Source organism: Molossus molossus, unplaced genomic scaffold, assembly GCF_014108415.1.
Source record: "Molossus molossus isolate mMolMol1 unplaced genomic scaffold, mMolMol1.p scaffold_m16_p_13, whole genome shotgun sequence".
Taxonomy (NCBI): domain Eukaryota; kingdom Metazoa; phylum Chordata; class Mammalia; order Chiroptera; family Molossidae; genus Molossus; species Molossus molossus.
Window position 1 is genome coordinate 28,227,512 of NW_023425348.1, and position 22,361 is coordinate 28,249,872.

At 46.4% G+C, this 22,361-nt stretch overlaps 1 pseudogene; it reads right to left on the bottom strand.

Moving 5' to 3' along the window:
• Positions 1–475: 475 nt before the first annotated feature.
• Positions 476–14,219, bottom strand: LOC118627851 (annotated as a pseudogene).
• Positions 14,220–22,361: the final 8,142 nt, after the last annotated feature.

A 22,361-nucleotide genomic window follows, 5' to 3' on the forward strand; every position in this document is an offset into this window, starting at 1 on the left:
GTTTTTTCAAAATGAAGTCTTCTCCCCTTGATGGACTGGGGAATCCAAACATGTGTCCACGTCTCCCTCACTAGCCCCTAGCACTTCATTTTATCAGCTGCCTTGCAGTGAGTTTTCCCAGTGGGCAGGGAACCACCCCGAATGACCCCAACTGGCTCAGAACCGAGGACATTCCAAACCAACTGCCCACATGACAGTTGCACCAAGAATCAGCTTTGTCTTCAACTGACCAAACCTGGACACTGAGCAGTGAACCTGGGAAAGGGTCTGCAGGGCGGGTGCTTTGGTGGCTTCATGGATGAAGTCCAAGCCCCAGGGTCTCTCTGACTACTGAACAGAGCAGCCTACACGTAGGCCTGGCTGAGTGGGCAGTGGCTGCGCTGGCGCTGAGGGTGCCCCTGCCCTGCCCGGGTCCTTCCTCACCAAACCCAGTGTCTGCTGTGCAAAGTCGTCTAATAACTGCCCTCTGCTGGTGTTACTCCTGCAGCACCTCCAATGCAGTGGGTGGTGGGGGACATTTGTCCTCTACCTGCCATTTGGGCAGAGGCCCGTTTTCATGCTCCTGAACCACTGCTGGGGACGCCAGGAGATTGTCTCGACTGCAGATGATTTCCTTGGGAATCCTGTGTTTGAATCCCTCATGGTGCTCCTTCCTCTTGTAATCTTGAGCCACGGTCCTGGAAAGATGAATGGAAAGAAGACTGTGGGGAGGTATGCATTCATCCCCAGGTCCCACTTCTGTCCTCTTCTTACCCGTGGCCTAGGGCAGCCAACTAACTCTGAGTCAGGCTTGGACGAGGGACGTTGCCGTGTGGTGTGGACTTCAAGCACCCAGCTCACGGACTGCCGGGGACCTGGCGTTGTTTCGATGAGACAATACAGAACGTCAGCACAGCACAGGGACTGAGCATGGGAGCTGGTGCGTGATGACCTGTAGGAAATCATCCTGGAAGCTTCACGAACCTGTCCTGTTTCCCGTTGTATGAAGTGGGGCTTGCTTATTCATATATGAGGCTAAATATAAGAAAATCCAGATGGAGCCTGAAGAAAAATGACTAGTCCTTCATAAGTGCCTCATAAGTGTTCAAATATTAAGTATCTGGAAAAATAAGCAAGAAATGAGACAGTAGCTGCCTCCAGAGAGGACACTTGGGTAGCTACAGGGCAGGGAGGGCAGAAGGTTACATGGTGTGACACTTTGTAACAGCTCATGAGCAAATCTTCTTTATCATCTCCTGTGACCTCCACATGAGCCCTGCGGGGTGGGCAGAGAAGAAGCTGTGACCCATATTTCACTGTTCAGGGCACTGAAATGTACAGGCATCAAGTAACTTTCCACTGTCACAAAACTGGTGGCAGGTGGATCTAGGACAAGAAAAGTTGGTTCCTGGGGACAGAGACCCTTGAACCCCTAAGTATTCCAGATCATGCCCTGGATCCTGAACCATGAGCCACCCTCCCTCCATTGCCCAAATTCCCCTGCCCTAAGGTTGCTGGGTGGAGACGGGAGGTGTCTTGGCCAAGAGAGGGGTACATTCCTCACCCATATTTCCACCCATGCATTTCAATTCCAGTCCCAATGATGTTTTCTTTAAAGAAGTCCCTTGAAGGACCAGAAGGTCCAAACTATGTCCCTCCTCCCCCCGCATCTTCACACATCAGCACCTTAAGGTGCACCTCCTGAGGGTCTGACCAGTGGTCTACCTGACTCCCATGCTGCTGAGAGCTCAGGCCTTTCCAAGCCTACTGTCCACATGGCAGTTGTCTAACGAATTAGCTTGACCTTCAGTGACAAACTATGATAAACAGCTAGTGCTAACTCATGTGGACCGTGAGCTGTGGGGCTGGTGCTTTGGTGGCTTAATGAATACGGTTGGCATGCCCCTCTGTCTGCTGACTATGGATGTGAGCACCCATCCGCGTGGCCTGGACAAGGCCTGGCTGAGGGCAGGCTGTGGCTGCACAGACTCTGAGTGTGCACCGTCCCTGCTCATTCCTTCCGCACTGCAGTCCAGTGTTTACAACTCCGCATCCCTCCCTAGACCCTGAAGTGGCAGGGGACAGGGACCCATGTCCTAATAGAGGGGCTCTTCCTTACCCACAGGCCTTGACCCCACCCCAGGAACCCTCTCTGATAACCACCCAGACCCTCCTGCTCTCTGTCAACAAATGTTTATTCCACCTACCCTATGACTGTCCCTTCGCACCCCTCTCCCGGGTAACATACCAGTACCCTGTGATCCTGTGCACATCAACCGTAGAAATCCCACCATAAAATCCTAGTTCCTTTCCTTTAGAAAAATCTCTGCATCTAGACTACTAATGTTTGGTTTTAGGTTTTGCCATTTGCAATAGTGGGTTGACCTAGAATTCCTGGTTCCTGTCATGTCTGCTGCCGGGGTGCTATCAAGGTTCTCCTGAGCCAGTGGAAGCAGGGTGGGTGTGTCCCTCTGTATCTGTGCTCTGGAAGACCGTGTAGGAGACTGGCATTATTTCCGAAATATTTGGTAGAGATCAGAGGAAACCCATGTGCCTTCCTTGATGCTGGGACTACTAAGTACCCACAGGGATGCCGAGCTGGGCCAGGGAGCTTCCCAGCTTGCAAGAAAAGGAGCCCCTGTGCCTCCAGCCTCCTCACCCTTTTCCCAGGAGGCAGAGTGGGGAAGGGCAGGACCACCAGACACCATCTGGTCATACCCAGGGATAAGGATCTAGCATGAAACCTCCAGCTAGGGGGCGCTCCCAGTTGATTTTAACGGGGTCAGCGGTGCAGAGCTGCACACTGCAGGGCGAGACAGTAAATATATCCTGGAGGACTCTTCACAAAGAACACAGTGTGAAGTACACAACTGAAGTTATGCACACATGGTGGCCTTACAGGAACCCACAGCCCTCCTCCCAACCAAGGACTCCGTGGGGGCTTGGCAACAACCTTAGAGGTTCCTGTGGCTGAGCATCCTCTCCACGGAAGGTGGCTCAGGACACCCCAGAGCCCCCCTAAGTTTGGTTGCTTTCACTACAATGCAAAAAAGAGAGTTGGGAGGCGACGGAGAACACGCACACTTACTCGCCTTGCCCTTTCTTCTCGAGCTCTCCAGCTCACACCTTCTCTCTGATTGCTCCTCCCCCCATGTTGCTCCCTCCGCTCCTCTGGAAGCACCTCCTAGGGACTTCCTGACAGCTGGAGGGAAGACAACAATCATGCGTGTCCAGACACCCCCTGCAGGAAATCCCAGGCAGAGCGGACTTCACAGGCCCTGTTTAAGGTGCTGCTCTATGCCTGTGTTTTATTGAAGTAAACAGTATATTCCAAGCAACTAGATGTAGCTAAATATTATTTAAATCAAAACCTTCCACAGTAAATATAGAACATAGAGCAAAACTACACTAAATCTATGCAATAAGAACGACACCTGCACGGAAGGAGGAGCCCAGGGCAGCAGTGACTGCTCCTCTTCGTTCGTCCTGCCTGAATTTCCTGACAGTGTGGACGCTCCGCTCCCTGAGGTCCAGGCTGGTCACGGCCAAACAGGTGTCAGTCAGAACCCACAACACAAACACAGGTGCTGAGATCACCCGGGAGGCACTGAGACAGTGGAGGAGGGCTCCCAGGAGGGTGTGCAGGACCCAGAGGGCTCCTCAGACCCTGGAAGGTGACCTTGGGCTCTGACATCCCCTGTTGTCAGATTCACAGGCAACTAGGGCCTTTTTGCTGCTCTGGGATGAGTGTATTGTCTGCTGAGGAGTCTCTAGATGTCTTAGGAGGTCCGGTCACAACATAGGTCTGGTCAGGGACATGGTCACAGAAAGGAGTGTGGGCCCCACTGGGTGCCCCCAGGCATTCCTAGCCAACGGCATCACTATTGATAGGCAGAGGCCAGCACAATGTTATGGCATCTTTATTCATAATCACCAAAAACTGGGAGCAACCACAATGTCCCTCAATAAGTGAACAGAGAAAAAAGCAAAAACCCTGCTACTTCCACACAATAAAATATTATTCAGGGATAAAAATAATTGAGCCATTAAGTCACAGAAAAACATGCAAAGACCTTTTATGTATATTGCTTGTTGGAAAATTCAGACTGAAAAAGCTACAAACATTCCATGATTGCAACTATATAACATAAGGAAAAGGCACAAGTAGACAGTAAAAATATCAGTGCTTGTCAGGGGTTTCAAGGAACGGGGAGAGGGAAGAGTGGAGGGTTGTTAGGGCAGTGCAACTGCTCTGGTTGGTTGATACAAGACACTGCACATTTTCCAAAAATTGTGGGCATGTACAACACAAAAAGTGAACCTTAGGGTTAACTATGGATCACTGCTGGTTCACTAACAGTAACAAATATACTGCACTAATGTAAGGTGTTAACAGTAGGGGAAACTGGGAAGGGGGAGGGGGCATATGAGAACTCTCCTATTATCTTCTTAATTTTTCTGTCAGTCCAAAGCTCTTCTAAATACTGGTGTATTCATTTAAAATGATCTGGAAGTACTTTCTGGGAGAGAGATCTATTTCCACTAACATTCAACATTAGCTTGGGACGTTGTTTGCTGTTAAATGTGAACCAAACCCGAGTTGTAAATGTGTCTTTGCTTCTGTGGTCACAGCACTACGATGGACGTAAAACTTGCACACATGGTTCAGCACCTTTATTGTTTTCTCTTACATTCCGTACACTGAATGAACTCCAATCACTGCTCTTCAATCTGCTTAATGAGTGCCTTTCCACAGGACCTTCAGTTGACTTGTTTACAGGGTGCGCCCTGAAGGGGCAGGGGGCCCACTCCTCTGACCTGACTCTGGGGGCTGGCTACATAGCTTCTTAAATGAGGAGCCAGCTTGCTCTCTGTGTCCATCAGGCAGGATCCTGGGAAAAGCATTCACAATAGAGAGCTACTAACATTTTGCTGGCAGAAGACCACAGGGAAATTAGTAATACTGTCTTCACAGTTCAAACTTTTGATCTCATTATTCACCAGCTGCCTGTAGGAGTCACCTGAAGCACAGCTGGGCCTTAGGAAGACCTTGCAGTTTGGTGAGCACTTGAAACCCTAAAGGACCAAATGCCTCTATTGTGATGAGTCCATGCAGAAAATCAGCAGAGCGCACCGGCTGAGCGCATGGGTGCTGGTGCCTGAGGACCTGGGTTCAGATCCCACTAGAAGCCACATGGCCTGGGAAGGTTATATGACCCCTCTGTGCCCCAGTTCTTTGCACTGTCCTTCAAAAACTTTAGTGGGTCCTACTCTTTAGTGTTATGGCAAGAAGCTAAAAATTATTAAATACAGGGAAAGCCTTAAAAAACGGTTTCTTCGTAAGTGTTCCATTATCAGGTATCTCTGGAAGTTTGGTAGTGGCTGCTTCCAGAGAGGGGACTTGGGTAGCTACAGGACAGGAGTTCACTCTTCTGTGAGATGCTCCACAGCTCATAAAGAATGCCCGTCATCATCTCCTGTCATCCCGACGTCGTTCCTGAAGTGTGGACAGAGCAGAGGCTGTACCTGCATTTTATAGTTTAGGGCACTGAAATTTAGAGAGTTAAGTGGCTTTTCTAGAGTCACTAGTGAGAGATGGGTCTGGGAGAGAAATGTCGTTGGTTCCCTGCATGCCCATGTCCTCTAGGATCATGCCTCAGACCCCTGAACCAAGCGTTTCCACTGTTCCATCTCTCAACTCCTCCTGTCCCAAGGTCTCTGCAGGGGCGTCAATGCCCTGGAGGAGGTGCCTGGGCCAAGAAAAGGGACAAAGTCATGACCCAAAGGACTTTTCTCTTTGTTTCAATCCCTAACACAAAATATGATGCTGTTTTCCCCAAGGAAGCCCCTCTGAAGGACCAAGAAGTGCAGACTTGTGGCCACCCTCCCAGTATCTTCACAATGTCAGCTGCCTGACACTGAGCCTCCCGATGACCCGATGACCCCTGAGTGACCAGTGATCTGCGTGTCTCCCAAGCGGACTCAGAACTCAGAATGCTCTGGACCAACTACCACGTGATGACTCTGCCAAGAATTGGCTTTCCTTCTACTGACAATCCCGGATGAGCAGTTAATGTGCATTAACCAGGGAAGTGGCCATTTGGGCTGGTGCTTCGGTGGCTTAATGAATAAGCCTGTGGCCCTCGCTGTCTCACTCACCACTGATGCGAGCTCCCGTCTGAGCAGCCTGGACTGACGCCTGGCTGTGGGCAGGCAGAGGCGGCACCGGCTCTGAGTGGGCACCTTCTCTGCCCAGTGCTTCCCACCAAAACCCAGTCTGCACACTCCTCCTCCATCCCCAGATGCTGCAGTGGCATGGGACAGAGTCCCATGTCCCCTTAGAGGGTCCTCTCCGTACTCACTACATTAGAATGGGACCCCCAAATGGGACCCACAGCCTGGAGACCCCACCCAGCACACTCCCTGAGGATCACCAGACCCTCTAATCTCTGCCAGCAAATGTCCGTCCCGCCTGCCCGATGGCACTGTCCCTTCTCACCACTCTCCCAGGCAGCACCCACAGAGCCGGGGTCCTGTCCACATGAACCCACGAAATGTCTCCATGAATCACAGTTTCCTTTCTCTCTAAAACATCTGAGTCTAGATGGCTAAACATTGGTATCGAGTTTTGCTACTAACATTCAGAAGAGTTGACCTTGGATTCCCCTTTTTTGCCACGTCGACTGCTGGGGTGGCGTCAAGGTTCTCCTGACCCAGTGAGAGTAGGGTGGGTGTGTCCCTCGGTACCTGTTCTCTGGCAAGACATGTTAAAGAATGACACTATGTTCTACCCTCGTAAATATGTGGTAGAATTTAGAGCAAGGGGACGTCTCTCAGCCCCTGCTGGGGACACCAGCACAGGTGAGTCGCCTTCCTGTCATCTCTGCCCTTAAGACTTGCTCTTCCAAATGTCTTCAGGACACAGTCACTTTTCCTCTCCTCCACTAGATGCTGCTCTGCACCCACCTACAGCAGCCACCATCCCGATTCCTAGTCACAGTGTGGAAGAGACACTGGTGGTTGGTCGGTGCTCCTCGTTCTCCAGAAGACGAATGGAGACCGGGGTACTCACCATGTTCACTGACACTGTGGTGACAGCATTCACCCCAAGAGCTATACCTTGTCGAGTACTCAGCATGTGCCAGGCTCTTTTCATAGACTAGCTCCTTGAACTCCCACAGGACCCGGTGATGTGAGTTCCCATCCTCCACAAGAGGAAACTGAGTCTCAGGGAGACGATATGATCTGCCCAAAGTCACACAGCACAGACGTGGAACAGGCTGTTATTGGACAAAGTCCAAATGCCAGAGGCATAATATTGTCTTGTTGCCCATAGCTTTTACGAATAAGGGAGCTCCTACTATGTGCTGGGCACCATGGGAGGCTTGGAGAATACATAGGTGAATAAGACAGACCCATTCTGTGGTGGTCTGTGATGTGCCCACTCCCCAGAGTCCATGTGTCCCCAGCACCCAGCACAGAACTTGGCACAGAGCACGACCTCAGCTGACGCTGCTGAATAAGTGCACAGACCGCTGCAGGTGGTACACGGAGCACTGACAATACCTGCAGCTAAAATATCCTATTCTTGGAATAAAAACAAAAATCTAGCCATCCTCTTCAGTACATATTGCCAGCCAGTTCTCCATATGGAAATCTTTAATCTGACCTCATATCCAAAAATCAGTTCCAGGTTTATTGTGGATGTAATTATGCAAGGTAGAACAATAAACTTTTGGAATAAAAGAAAGGAGAATGTTTTCATGATGTTGGGGGTACGCAAAAATTATTTAACTACGATAAATGGTGCTAACCATGAAAAAAATCCACTACTATAAAATAAAGAACTTCTGTTCATCAAAATGCACACTTAAGAGAATGAAAAGATAAGCCATGGGTGGGAAAGGCTTTCTGCATACATACATCCAACAAGGATTTGTGTCTGAAAAAAAAGAGAGAGAAAATGGGCATATGATGTGAATAGACGTTTCCCAAAAGAGGATATATCCCTTGCTAAAACTCAAATACATATGTGCTCAACCCATTAGTCTTCAGGGAACTGCATTTTGACAACCCAGTGTGACACCCCACACATCACCAGGTGGTCTGAAATGGAAATGGTCTGAGGAGGAGCAGGAACTGGAACTCTGTGCAGTTGCCAGTGGCTGGGTGAGTTGATACAGCCCTCTGGACAACTAGGTTCATATCTCCTAAAACTAGATACATTTGAACCCTGGGACTCCGCAGTTCCCCTCTGTCAAGTCCTAACACGAATGTGTAGTTACGTTCACAAACACACACAAACTGGAATGCTCATAGCCCCACAATTCCTAAGAGCCCCAGACATAAAACTATCCAAATGCCCATCAAGGCCAACTGGATGAAGTGTGGCGTAGTCACACAGTGGGCACTACAGAGCACTGGGAACGAGCAATGTCCACCTGCATGCAACCACGTGGACAAACCTCACAAGCAGAGCAGGCAAAATGCACACCAAGGAGTACCACTGCTTGCCAGATACACTGGTACCCCCTTATCTGCAAGCGATATGTTCCAAGACCCCCAGTGGGTGCCTGAAACTGTGGATGGTACCGAACACTATATAGACTATGTTTTTCCTACACATTCATACCTATGATAAAGTTTATGGCTTCTCTTTGGCATGTCTGAGTTTCCAGCATCACTGATCTTGAACATGGGGCCATTATTGAGTAAAATAAGGGCTGCTTGAACACGAGCACCACAAGCGACTGTCCGTCTGATGACCCAGGTGACCGCTAAGTGACGAATGGGCAGGCAGCATGTACAGGGTGGAAGTACTGGGCAAAGGGCTGATTCACATCCTGGGCAGGATGAAGGACAGTGCGAGATTTCATCACATTATTCAGAACGGGGCATCATTTGAAACTTCTGAATGGTTTCTTTCTAGAATTTTCCATTTAATATTTTTGGATCACAACTGACTATAGGTAATTGAAACCTCGAAAAGCTAAACCATGGATAAGGTGGGTTGGTTGCGCACACCTTATGATGTGATAAGCAGGTTGCACACATTATCTTCTTGGTGATCACAAGACCCTGAGTTACGATAATTATCCCATTTCACAAATGACCAGACTGGGGCCTTAGGTCCCCTGTCTACACTCACATGGAGCAGACGATGCACTCAGTACACGTCTGTGGGACTCAGAACCCACCAAGATAGGGAAACAGTGACCAGCACCTCTTTCCTGAGATTCTGAGGTGCTGGGAGGCACCCGAAACTCTAGGGTTCCCCACTTCCTCCTCTCTGAAGAGGGCCGAGAGATTCCACCCTGCTGGGGTTCAGAGCATCACAGGATTACCTAAGTGAGAGGGAACATTTGTTTTTGACAAAAGAACATGTTTCCACCGACCAGGAGAGAAAATTCTCTTCTCCATGATGGCGTTTATCACAAGTCCCCTTTGTTTTCTAGCACCTTAGAAATACAAACCTGGACATGCAGGGACCTGCTGTCTGGCAAAGGGATCTTCTGGTGCAGAACGGGCAGGTGTGCCACAGCCCCGTCTCTGCCGCACCTGTCCCCATCGTCCTTCACCTTGTCCTTGGGCCCCTGACCTCTAGTCCAGCACTGTTCAATAGACAAATGATGTGACCGACAAGTGGAAAGCACATATATAATTCTAAACACTGAGTGCCATACTAAGAAAATAGGCAAAATTAATTTTAACAATATATGTTGTTATTTCAACATGCAATCAGGTGCTTAGTTGGTTGAGCATTGTCCCGTACACCAAAAAAGGTTGCAGTTTCGATGCCCAGTTGGAGCACATACTGGAGGCAACCAATCGATGTTTCTCTCTCTCTCTCTCTCTCTTCTCTCTTCCCTTCCTTCCTTCCCTCCCCCCTCCCTCTCTCTCTAAATTCAATTTTTTTTAAAAGTGAAAAAAATATATACAAATCAACAAGGAGATAGTTAACACTGTTTTCTTTCTAAATCTTCAGAGACTATTTTACAATCTGGAACATCTGGATCCAGACTTCAGATGCTCACCGAGCACATGCAGCGGCGGCTGCTGATCTGCAGTCTGGCCCTGCCAGTTCCACACACGACTCTATCGCGGGGTCCTTGACTCGGACCGAACGGTCGCATTGGCTGAGTGCCCCACACTGTGTGTGCGTCCTCTCGCCATAACCCTGAGGCAGAGCGTGTTATCTCTGTTTTACATGTGAGAAGTCACGGAGAGGCTACATAATGAGCCTGAGGTCACAGGACTCATACATAACACAGGCAGAATTTGAACCAAGGCTGACGGGCATTTCAGCCAAGCATGTGACCACAAGTCTTTGCCAAGAATTTTTATAAAATACAAGTGTATTTTTATTGTAAATAGCATACTTTAACATGTAGGATTGCTTTAAAAGCATGACATAAATATTAATCAAAATATTTGGCTAATTCAAACATATCCTATTCCCAGTTTACAGAAACACCCACTGGTCACGAAGCATGCTGCTCATGACACTACTTAGTTATTCCAGTCATTATACAGAGAATGAAGTTCAATGAAGGCAATACCTCAAGTTCAATTCATTAGGGTTGCCTGGCACATTTTTTATTTTTTATAGTCTTTTGGTTTTCTTTTCCGGGATTACAAAAAAAAAAGCATTAAGTATCAATATAGCCCAGTTGGTGTGGCCCAGTGGTTGAGCGTCGACCCGTGCACCAAGAAGTCACCAATTCGATTCCCGGTCAGGACACATGGCCAGGGTGTGGGCCTGATCCCCAGTGTGGGGCATGCCAGAGGCGGCCAATCGATGTTCTCTCCCAACGATGTTTCTATCTCTCTCCCTCTCCCTCCCTCTCTTTCTAAAAAATTAATAAAGAAAAAAAAAATTTTAAGTATAGATATAAATGCTTTTACATAATCCTTTTGAAGATATCCTTTAAAATAATTTATAAAATGGCTTACTTCACGTCTCTTGATTATCAGGACCCATCAAAGTCACTGTCAGCTTTGATTAGTTGGTGGAAAATTTCAGAGCAGAAGTAACTTATGACTGTTTCCCCAATCCCCGAGAATCATAGTCGTCACGGAAATACCGTATCCTTTCACGATGAACCCGTGGAAAGGAGATGCCTCGGCTCATTGTTAATAGGACGCCAGTCAGTGCCATAGAGGATTAGTCCATGTAAACTGGCTTCCACCCATAAAGAAATTTTCTGAAAATCACAGATATAAGTTAGAAAAAAATAGCAAAGAAGGAGAACGGCATAGACCATTCTGCAGCAGCAGTGGTCACAGGGACACATCACCTTGTCCTCGGGGTCCCTGTGCGGTTCTGTACTGCCTCAGCCCTAACTGCACCACACGGGTGATGAGCCAGCCGGCAGGCCACACGCCCTGACTCCACACCAGCAAGCCAACCGCAGTCCATCTCGAAGATCTGTTTGCCATGAACTCTGGGCTGCGTTTGGTAGGGAAGGATGGTCTGAGCAAACATCCACCGTGAGCCCACACCAAAGGTGAGCACAGCTCCACATACATGCACAGTAAAAAAAGGTTGTGTTCCGGAAGTTTGCCTCAACAGAAAGTCCTAAACAACCCAGCCATGTGAGCACAAGGCCAGCCTTGTTTAACCTGGTGATACATCTCCCTTCAGGATCCCGAGCATGAACTTGCTTATAATGAACATAAATGGTGGCAACGCATAGAACTGCGGCGAAATGGAACATTGCCCCAAACAACCAGTGTCACTGATGCAAGGCCAGCAGGGCCAACACGGTAACGTATGAAATATGAAAGCAGAAGGTGTTCAAGTTACAAGGGCGGCAGGAAGGAAACAGGCCTTGCTGAAACCACCCATCTCAAGCAAGTCTTTGTTATTTGCTTGCTTGGTTTTATCCTTCTCACTAAACTTGATGTTCTGTGAGAGCAGGAACCAACTGGTTTGTTTAGCATTATATTTCCAGCTTCTGTTTTAGTATGAGTCTTCAGTCTTCCCAAACCTGTCCCTTTTGCAGATCCTTGCTAGGACTAGCCTGCCAGGGCTGAGCGTTGGGTCCGGAGCCTGTGGTCTGGATGGGGATGGGGCAGGCCCCCGGGGCATGCCACTTGGCACATTCTACTAAAATGATAAACAGAGCAAGGTACAGGGGTACCCTGACTGACCAGCTGTCCCACCTTACCTTTGATGGAGGAGTGCAGTGTCCTGATTTGAGACTTTCAGTGCTAAAGTCCTTGGCAAACTGGACAAGTTCCTCTTCCTACCTACAATGGCACAGGTTGGTCAGAACCATGCAAATGGGCCCTGACTGTCTGGATGGCACTATCCAGTGGACTCATCTATCTCCCCTGACCCCCTGGAGCCCTTCTGGCCTCTTACTCATACTACAGCCAGGGAATCTTTCAAATAAAAAATAATGTCAAGACCCTCTCCTCCAGTGCTAGGGGCTGAAAATCCTCCAACAATTCCCCAGTGCTCCATTTACCAGTTCATTGGATGGTACCAACTAGACAGTCACATTGACTAGGACCAATATTTGAACCAAAAGCCAAATTATTCAAGGGTCCCAAAGAGGAAGATCATCTGGAATGGAAAAAATCAGTTCTTCCATAAAGTATTAGGAATGAAGTTCTGGGATAAAGAGCAAATCCCTGGGAAGCCCTTCAGACAAGGCTTGGCCTCTGTCTACTTCTTACCTGAATCTCATGCCATGTTCTCTCTACTCATTCTGCTCCAGCCTCACTAGCTTTCTTGTTGACCTCATGTTCATCATTTTCCTTTGGGCCACAGGGCCTTTGCTCATGCTCTTCCCTCTGCCTGGAATATTCTCCAGGCCTCTATCCTACCAACTGATGCTTGTCCATCCTTTATATCTCAGCTCATGAGTGGCTTCCTTGGGGAAGGCTTCCCTGACCTCACATCACAGTCCACATAAAAGCCCCCTCTCCTGCAGCACCCAGTACCTCTCCTTCATAGCTCACAAATTCACACATGTGTGTTTGTGTGTATCTGATTCATTCTCATCTCCTCCATGAGCTCCTTAAGGGAATGACTATTAGATTGTATTCCCCAGACTACCCGTCCTAGTAAATGTTCAATAAGTACTTGTTATTAGAATAAATGATGAGTAGTAAGTGTTCAGTGTATAGTTGAGATTTTTTTGAATGGGGTAAAATATTACTAGGGCTGTAAAGTTACCAACACAATTCTTGTTGAATTGATAGCATCTCAAATTTACTCCTAGTTCAGCACAATAGCTTGGTCTTCAGAAGAAATGGTCCTAGATCTTGGATTTTTGTGGCCTGAAGACTGGCGGGGGAGGGGAGGTAGGAGGGGTGGGGGAGGGGTGAAGGACATAAAACAGCAAAAATTTTAAATTTTGATGAAGAATAATATATATATATATATATCTCCATTGTCTTATAATTTCATAAACGAAAGACCATCCTAACAGCTAAAGAATACAAAGGACATAACTTCAGAAAATAATAATCACAGCCCTTCTCAGGCAGGGACAGTTGGTGTCTTTACACTGACATTTTGCTGTAGAAAACTGCCACTGGTGTATGGATTTGCATTCTGTCTCCAGTACTTCCTAACTGTGTGACCTTGGATAAGCAACTTGCGTCTCTGCTTTTCAAACCGCCTGCTTGGGAGCCTAATGAGAATTACATGATTTAACATACATACAGCTCTTAGCACACTCCATACACTACAGAGGCCAATGCAGTTAGTATCTTCGTCATTCACTAGACAACAGCGCCACCTAATGGCTCTTCATCCCAGAGTACAGACCAGCGGCTTCCGCAGAGCACTGTGAAGCATCCACAGTCAATGAGGCTGAGGCAGAAGCTGGGAGAAAAGCCATAAATATTCATGACATCATTTAACGCTCATGCCTTTCTGTCTTCCTGAGAATAAAGTTCACTTCTTGGAAGCTACTGCCCAAGCTGTCAGCTCTAGAAGAGGAGAGAAAATGAAATCTCTCTCTCTGGTCCCACAACCATGAGGTCTGCTTTATTTGGGGCGGGAGAGGGGTCTCTTCACTGGGGCGGACAGGAAAGTGGGGCCTTGGCACCATCACCCACTGGGTGGGGGCTGGGTGTGGGGTTGCTGTCATCCACAGCCCTCCCTGACTCTTGCTTTCCTGCGAAATCTGAAGAATGAAAAAGAAACAGCAAGCTGAATGTGGAAGCCTTTTTACGATGGTCACAGAATAGGGACAAGTGTTGGGTTCGGTGCTCTCACCCATAAGGGTCTTGCACTGTCGGAACCATCGGCCAGTAGAAACAGCTCTCTGTCCTCAGAGGTCATTGTAGGAGAGTCTGAGATCCAAAAGCAGACTTGAGCACTCTCTCTTCATGTCTTCCCCAGTGAGAGAGATGGACACTGATTGTCCGTTCTGGTCTCTGCTTGCAGAATTTCATTTGTCCTGGGAGCCTGGGAAGGAACCTCAGCAAATGGCAGAGAAGGTTGGCTCTGGGGGTAGGTAGGCTTGTGTTTGAAACCTTGTTCTCACACTTGCTATGTGACCTTGGGCAAGTCATTGTCTCCTTGAACTTGTTTCTGTATCTGCAAACTGGGAATAATAATAGTATACCCCTCAGGGGTTTGATATGAGACTTGGGTGTGCTAATTTATCCCACAATCTCAGATGCCTTCAAGGGCCAGACAGGCATGATGAATGAGAGAAACAGGTCAAGTGTAGAGCAACAGGGAGTGGTAAGAACTGTGATTAACCAGGAGCACAAATCCAAGTAACAGGGACAGCTGCAGGTCAGCATCATTTGACCCAGGGTATTATAGACAACCTCGAAATTCCAGAATTGGGGGGGGGGGGTTGCTCAAGAGTCCATGGGTGGGCTTTTGGCACGGCTGGGCTTAGCTGACCTGAGGAAACAGATTTGGTTGGCAGTGAGTGTGGCAGAAAGAAATGCAGACCCATTTTTTTCAAATGTTCAAGATAAACAAGCAATCGGCACCATTTTCCAGTGCTGGCAATTAAACAGTTTAAAAACAAGACAGCATGATCCAGACAAAGCCCTGAGCTAGCTGTGTGACTTGGAGCAAGTCTCTCAACATGTCTGGCCTTCTATGTCTTCATGGATAATGAGGGTAAGAACACACCTAGCACCTGATCGTAGCAATTTATATACATTACTTCATTTGACCTCCCCCTTGACATGATAAGGGAGGTGTTACTATTATCCCTCATTTTTCAGATGAGAAAACAGATGTACAGAGGAGCTAAGTAACTTGCCCAGAACCCCACAGTAAGTAACAAGGCTATTTTGAAGCTTTAGATTTAGAATGAAATAATAGATGCAAAGTGGCCAGTGAACATTAATTATTGTTCTGTCATTGTTATTATTATTACAATCATTAACACAAATGGTTCAAGGTCAGTTCTCATACTTAATTTGATGGTCAGAATAAGCCACTAAACTTCGACCTGTCAGACAAAGACGAGGGTCAGCTCTAAGTTATGTGCTATGCATTTTTGCAGGTAGCTCTTGAATAAATTAATAGTTCCTTAAATTTTTTTTCTTTATTAATTTTAGAGAGAGAGAAAGGTAGAAGGAGAGAGAGATAGAAACATTGGTGAGAGAGAACATCGACTGGCTTCCCCCTGCATGCCTCCCACTGGGGATCGGGCCCACAACCTGGGCATGCGCCCTGACGGGGAATCAAACCCGTGACCTCTTGGTGCATGGGTCAGCACTCAACCACTGAGGCACAACAGCAGGGCAATAGTTCCTTTAAAAAAATAGGCATTGGGACACCCTTCCTTTGGGTTTCCTGTGATAATAATTAGATTTAGACCCCTGGTACAGTTGATAGATTATCATCTTGGGGTGACCATGCCAACCATGACCTGTAATTTACAGCTTGAGTTATTCTAAAATCAATACAGATTTGCTCCTAGAGTGGGCTGTGAAGCATGAGGGACAGACGGCCCTGAACAGCAGTTGACACAGGAGGGGAAATTGCAGGGGCCTGGAGTGGGGCCAGGTCATTAGGGGAGAAGAAGTAGAAAGTGGAGGAGGACAACCTCTGTTTAGTGGGCTGTGGTCAGAGCTGGCCAGTGTTCTCCTTGGGACCTGCTCAGGACAGAGTCTTGTTAAGTGAGTAGATTTGATTGGCAGTGAGGAGTGTTAGAAAGAAAACAAGTTTTGGAGATGGGTAGAACTGGATTTGTGTTTTCACTGTGTCATTTCCTACCTACGGTACTATGGGAAATTGGACTGATTCCCCGACACTTGGTTTTCTCCTCTGTAAAATGGGCAATGAACTGAACCCATTGCTCAGATGAAGATGAAAGGAGTCTATATTTGCACAACATTTGCTTTTCTATGATGCAAAACTACCAAGCTCAGTCATTAAGAGGCTATGTAGTCAGGTGGATCTGCAGTCAAATCCTGCTTTTTTCACCTCCAAGCTCTCCGAGTAACTTTGGGTTAAGTAGCCTGACCACCCTGAGCCTTGGTTCCCTTATATTGGAGTAATAATAGAAGCCCTAGATAGTTGTGATCATATTAGACAATGCACACAAAGACAAGTTAGCACCATGTGCCAAGAGTGTGTGCTCAGCAAGAAAAGGGCGTTCTGTCTGTCCATCTGATTTTCATCCACCCCCAGCTGTGCACGGAGGAGGCTCTCAGTGAACACTGATACAACTGCATGATGAAGTAAATGTGTTCTTCTGGAAACAGATGACATCCTCATCTGGGTAATTTGAAGAGTTTAATGAAAAAAGAAACTAATGACACGAAAAACATATTTAAATAATAAAAGAGCTGTTAAAAGGACACATATGTGCACTGTTTACAAATGTGTCGACGGGGCATTGGAAAACCAATTCAGGACAGCGCTATCACATAAGGCTCTGGCAGGGAGGAGCCATTATCACCTTGCAATAGCGCAGATGATGGTTCGGCACTTCTCTCCCTAAACTATGTGATCCTGCAGGGACTCCCAGTAAAACAGAAGAATGAACATCCCCACACCATTTATTAGAGCTGACTTGCTTAGGTCAATAGAATATGCAGCAGAAAGTGAGGTGAGCTGAGGCTAGAAATGTGCTTATGTGGCTTGGCTTCCCTCTTGGTGTCTGGCATTTGCCATGAGAAGAATGTGCTCCAGGATTCAGAAGGAACTCGTGGAGCAGATCTGAACCCAACTGACAGTCTGGGTCAAGATCAGTGGAGCCCAACAGGGCCAGAGGTGACATACAGACCTGTGAGCAGAAAACCAAAAGTTTGCTCTTATAGCAACTGAGATTTGAGGTTGTTGGTAAAACAAATGAATGCCCACCTCTGGATGAGGAGGGCACAAGGAGGGGCAGTTACCGGACTGGGCTGCCTGACAGGAGCTGTGATCTCAGCGGAGGAGAATAGATGGCTCACTTCTACCCTCTTCCCTCCCTCTGTTTGCTGCTGGTACCTCCCATTGGCTGAACTCAACTGGAGCAAGGGATCCACTGACAGAGCCATTCATAGTCAGCCCCCTGGCACAGCACATGGTGAAGGTGGAGATGGATGCAGATGGGTGAATGAGAATGATCCAGCACAGTTAAGAAGGAAGGAGGGTATGTGGGACTCTTATATTCACAAAGTGCTGTGCTAAGGGCCTTGCACGAGGAACCCCATCCATCTACAGCCCTTTGGGCACCTTCCTAGCTCTCTTCTTGGGCTCCCTGGTTTTCTCTTGTTCTGGCTGGTGATTGGGAACATTCTCTGGGATCTGATGCTCAGTGGGGTTTCCAGCAGGGTCTCCTCAAACAATCTGACAATTACTTCAGGTTTTCCCCCTCCCCAATCCATCAGCCAAATAAGAGGCGTTCCCAAGATTATTATGATTGAGAGCGAGATTTAGGGGATTTTTTTTTTCCATTCTGTTGCCTCCGAATGTCTTTAGCAAAACCATGTGTTCTAAGGTATTGCTCCCCAAAGTTCCAGCTCTATCCTGTCCTCTCCAAGTTTCTTGCTAGTCAAGAGAGCCAGGTCTCCTTCTGGGGAAGCAGCAGTTTGGCACACTGTGCAGAGCAAGCGTTTTGAAGTTAGATCAAAGTGGCTGTGAAGCCCAACTTGCCCTCTTAGCAGCTGGGTGACTTTGAGCAGATGACTTCACCTGATTCTTGAACCAGTGGAGATAATATCAGCACCAGGGCCTGGGGTCATTTTGGGGATTATATGAAATACACATTAATGCCCTTAGCACAGTACTTTGTTACTGCTCATTAAACTATTATTGTCACTGCAGACTTCCTAATTGATGTCAGGGTAATTATGTGACTCTGGAATGCTGCAGTTGATGCCACAGGACCTGGTACCCACCCCTGGTGTTGGGAGGCTATGCGCAGTTCTTTTGTCAGTGAGATTCCATCAGCTCTTGAAAACAAAATTCCTCTCATTTCCAGGCAGGTAGGAGATGAGCATCCCTTAGCCTTGCAGGGTTCTCAGCTGCACGGGGCAGGGGATTTATCCTAGGATCAGCCTGTTGGTGATCTGGAGCCATACAGCTATTAAGCAGCCATTCGGCTCCCTCCATTTTAGAATTATAGGTATCTGCCAAACCCTGTAATATCCTGCAAAATGTAAATTCTTAAATTTGAATATACTTTTATGGGGATCAATTCAATGATGAATTTAAACCAGTCTGAATGATATATACAATATAAGATGATTGCAGAGGAAAAATAGATAATGTCTAGGAAGCTATGACTATTAGATGGTAGAGAAGTTATTGCCTGTTTCCACCCACCTATCACACCCCCACCCCATTCACCACCAACCCAGTTATACACTCATTTCTCCACCCTACACACACTCCATATGACACCTACCCAGCCTATTCTCCATCCATTTATTTCTCTACACATTTATCCCTTTTCAAACCCACCCATCTATCACATCTATCCTCTAACCACAGCCATCCATCCAACCATTCATCATTCATTCACTCACCACCCACCCAATCCACCATCCCAGTCATCTGTCTATGCATTCACTTATTTCACCCATCTATGTGGCCATCACTCACTCACTACCTACACCATCGCCCATACCATCCATCCACTATCTTCTACCTGGTCACTGACTCCATCCATCCATCCATCCATCCATCCATCCATCCGTCCATCTGTCCATCCATCCAGACATCCACCACTTGCTGACCCTTGTCCATCCATTTGGCAAACATTTTTTAGTTACCCATAATGTGCCTAAACTTATTTTATGGACCTAAGACATATATGATTAAGACATGGCTCCTTTTCTCAAGAACCTCTATCCAGTGCACAAGAGATATATTTCAAAATAAAAATGACAAAATAAAACAATTTATAATAAAACATGGAAAACAGAAGGCAGTATTTTGTAGTAGTGATACATATAGGCTTTGAAACCAGACCAACTTGACTTTGATCTGGGCTCCGACACTTGCTAGATGGATATCCTTGTACCAACCACAACATTTCATAAAGCCTCAGTTTCCTCAGCTGTTAAGCAGTAATAATAACTGCATCTACTTCAGAGGATCATGGTGAACACTAACCAAGTTAAAGTTAAGTGAGAGGGTCACATAGCAAAGAATTGCAGGCAACTTCTAGGAACTGAGAGTAGCCCCAACTGACAATCACTGAGAAAATGGAAATCTTAGCCACACCTGCAAGGAACTGAATTCTGCCAATACCCTGAAGCTTGGGAGGAGACACAGAGCTCCAGAAAAGAGCCTGCAGACACCCTGATATAGCACGGAGAAGACCCAGCTCTACTTAAACTACTGAACTCATACAAACTGGGAGATACTGTGTGCTATTTTAAGCCACTAAATTTGAGGTAATTTGTGATGTGGTAATAGATAACTAAGACATTAAGTACCTTGCCCAAGGCTACAAAGTACCTAAGTGATAGAGCCAGGGTTCAGAATAAGAGTGAACTTATTGAAAAATAACCAGCCAGAGGAGTTAAAATGCAAACGATTTCCTGATTAGCACTCAATTGACTGGAAAATCTAATTAATCAGAATCTGTAATTCCTAGACCTTATGATTAGTCAGGGGTATTCTGGATTTAAAATCAAGGTTTTCATGGCAATTGGGGCAAACACTGTGGATGCCCTTTGCTACTGGAGAAATGCAGTGACTGCAGAGTTGGGAGAAGCAAGTCCCACTTCCCGTGTTACGAAAGGTCTGACTCAGACAGCCAAGTGTTTCCATTCTGAAAACATGGTGGGGATTGCTTACTGAGCAGCAGCCATCTGACTTTATGCCTCTGTCCAATTTCTTAAGCCTTTGCATTGAACCTCATGGCTAAATCAAAATGATTGCTGGTTTTCCTTTACTTCACTTTACCAATGTTCCATGCAGCCTCCATCCACGATAACTAAGAGGTAACTGATGTAATATGGCCTGTCATGCCTGGGAGTTACTTTTAGCTAGTTCCCGTATAAATCCCTCTTCTTTTATGTCAGGAAGGAGTCTGATCCCTTGATGATTTTTCTGGTTGGCATATTGTTTTATTGTCTCCTTGATGTGCAGTGTTATAAATCAGGAGACTCTCAGAACTTGTTGTGATAGACATGGGTCCCTCAATCAGCAGTTTATAAAACACTCTCTTCTTTGCCTTTCATAGGCTGTCACTCATTAGGTGATCCTAGAGACAACCAGATTCCTTTCTGACCGAGAAAATGTCTTTGGTTTGCCCTCTATGTTTAATTCAAAAGTAGTTGAAAACTTTGTTTGTTTGTTTTTTTACCATGTTTCCAAAGACATATAAATTTATGGCTAGAGGTCAAGAACTATATGATATGAGACAGACACAAACAGTGAACAGTGTGGTAGCTCCAGACAGCTCGCCAAAATTGGTTATGCACAATGTCTGAGAGCAACCTGTACCTCTGCCCCACCCAAATGGACCCAGAACCAACACAACCAGTGGTGGGCTTCAGACCACACCAGAGCTTGACACAACCAGCTGCACAAGCAGTATACTCAAAGGAAGATTCCGGCAGACACTAGACCCTGCTGGGAACAACTCCACCTCAAGGGGCAGCTCCTGTACAACATCTCATGCATGATGATTGAGGTTTACACTTATAGCCACCCCGCCTGAAAGATTCACTCCACCCACAAAAGGGCCAATAGCATTAAGACACAACTAAAACAGGGGGTACATATAATCATAAGAAACCTTCCTGGAGCATGGAACACAGGTGACTTGGAAGATTGTGCCACTGAGCCTAACAGGACACCTCAATACTGCAGGCATACAGCAGCTTGCATGCACTGGTCAGGTTGAGCCTCAGCCAGCCACCCTGTGGGTCAATCCCACCCACAAATGGACCAACAGCAATCAAGACTCAGTTATAACAGAAGGGTCCACACAACTCACACAAGGGAGATTCCTAGAACACCCAGCTGAGGAGATCAAGAAGACTGCGCTGAGTCCCACAAGACACTACAAAAGGCCATCCCATGAAGACTGGAAGTTAGAGTAGTTCTACCTAATACATAGAAACAAACACAAAGAGACAGTTAAAATGGGAAGACAAAGAAACAACCCTCAAATGAAAAAAAGGAAAGCATCTCCAGAAAAAGAGATAAATGAAATGGAGGCAAGAAATCTATCATACATAGAGTTCAAAGTAATGGGTATAAAGATGCTCAAACTATTTAATGAGAAACTTAATAAGAAACTTAATGAGAACTATAAGGAACTTAGTAGGAACTACATCATTATGAAAAATAACATAGAAACCATGAATAAGAACCAGTAGAAATGAAGACTACCATATCTAACATCAAGAATACACTGGAAGGAATTAAAAGTAGGCTGGACAAAGCAGAGGATTGAATCAGTGATATAGAAGACAAGGTAAGATAAACTACCCAATTAGAACAACAAAAAGAAAAATAATTTAAAAAAGATAACTTAAGGGAATTATGGGATAATATGAAATGTAACATCTGCATCATAGGGGTACCAGAAGGAGAAGAAAGCAAACAAGGGATACACAATCTGTTTGAAGAAATGACAGAAAACTTCCCTAACATGGTGAAAGAAAAAGTCACACAAGTTTAAGAAACACAGAGAGTCCCAATCAAGTTGAACCCAAACAGACCCACATCAAGACACATCATAATTAAAATTGTCAAGGTTAAAGACAAAGACAGAATCTTATAGGCAGCAAGAGAGTGATGGTTAGTTCCCTACAAGTGAGCTCCCATAAGGCTTTCAGCTGATTTTTCAACAGAAACACTTCAGGTCAGAAGGGATTGCTATGAAGTATTCAAAGTAATGAAAAGTAAGAACCTCCAACCAAGACTACTCTGTCTAGCAAGACTATCATCTAAAATCAAAGGCAAAATAAAGAGCTTCCCAGACAAAAGAAAC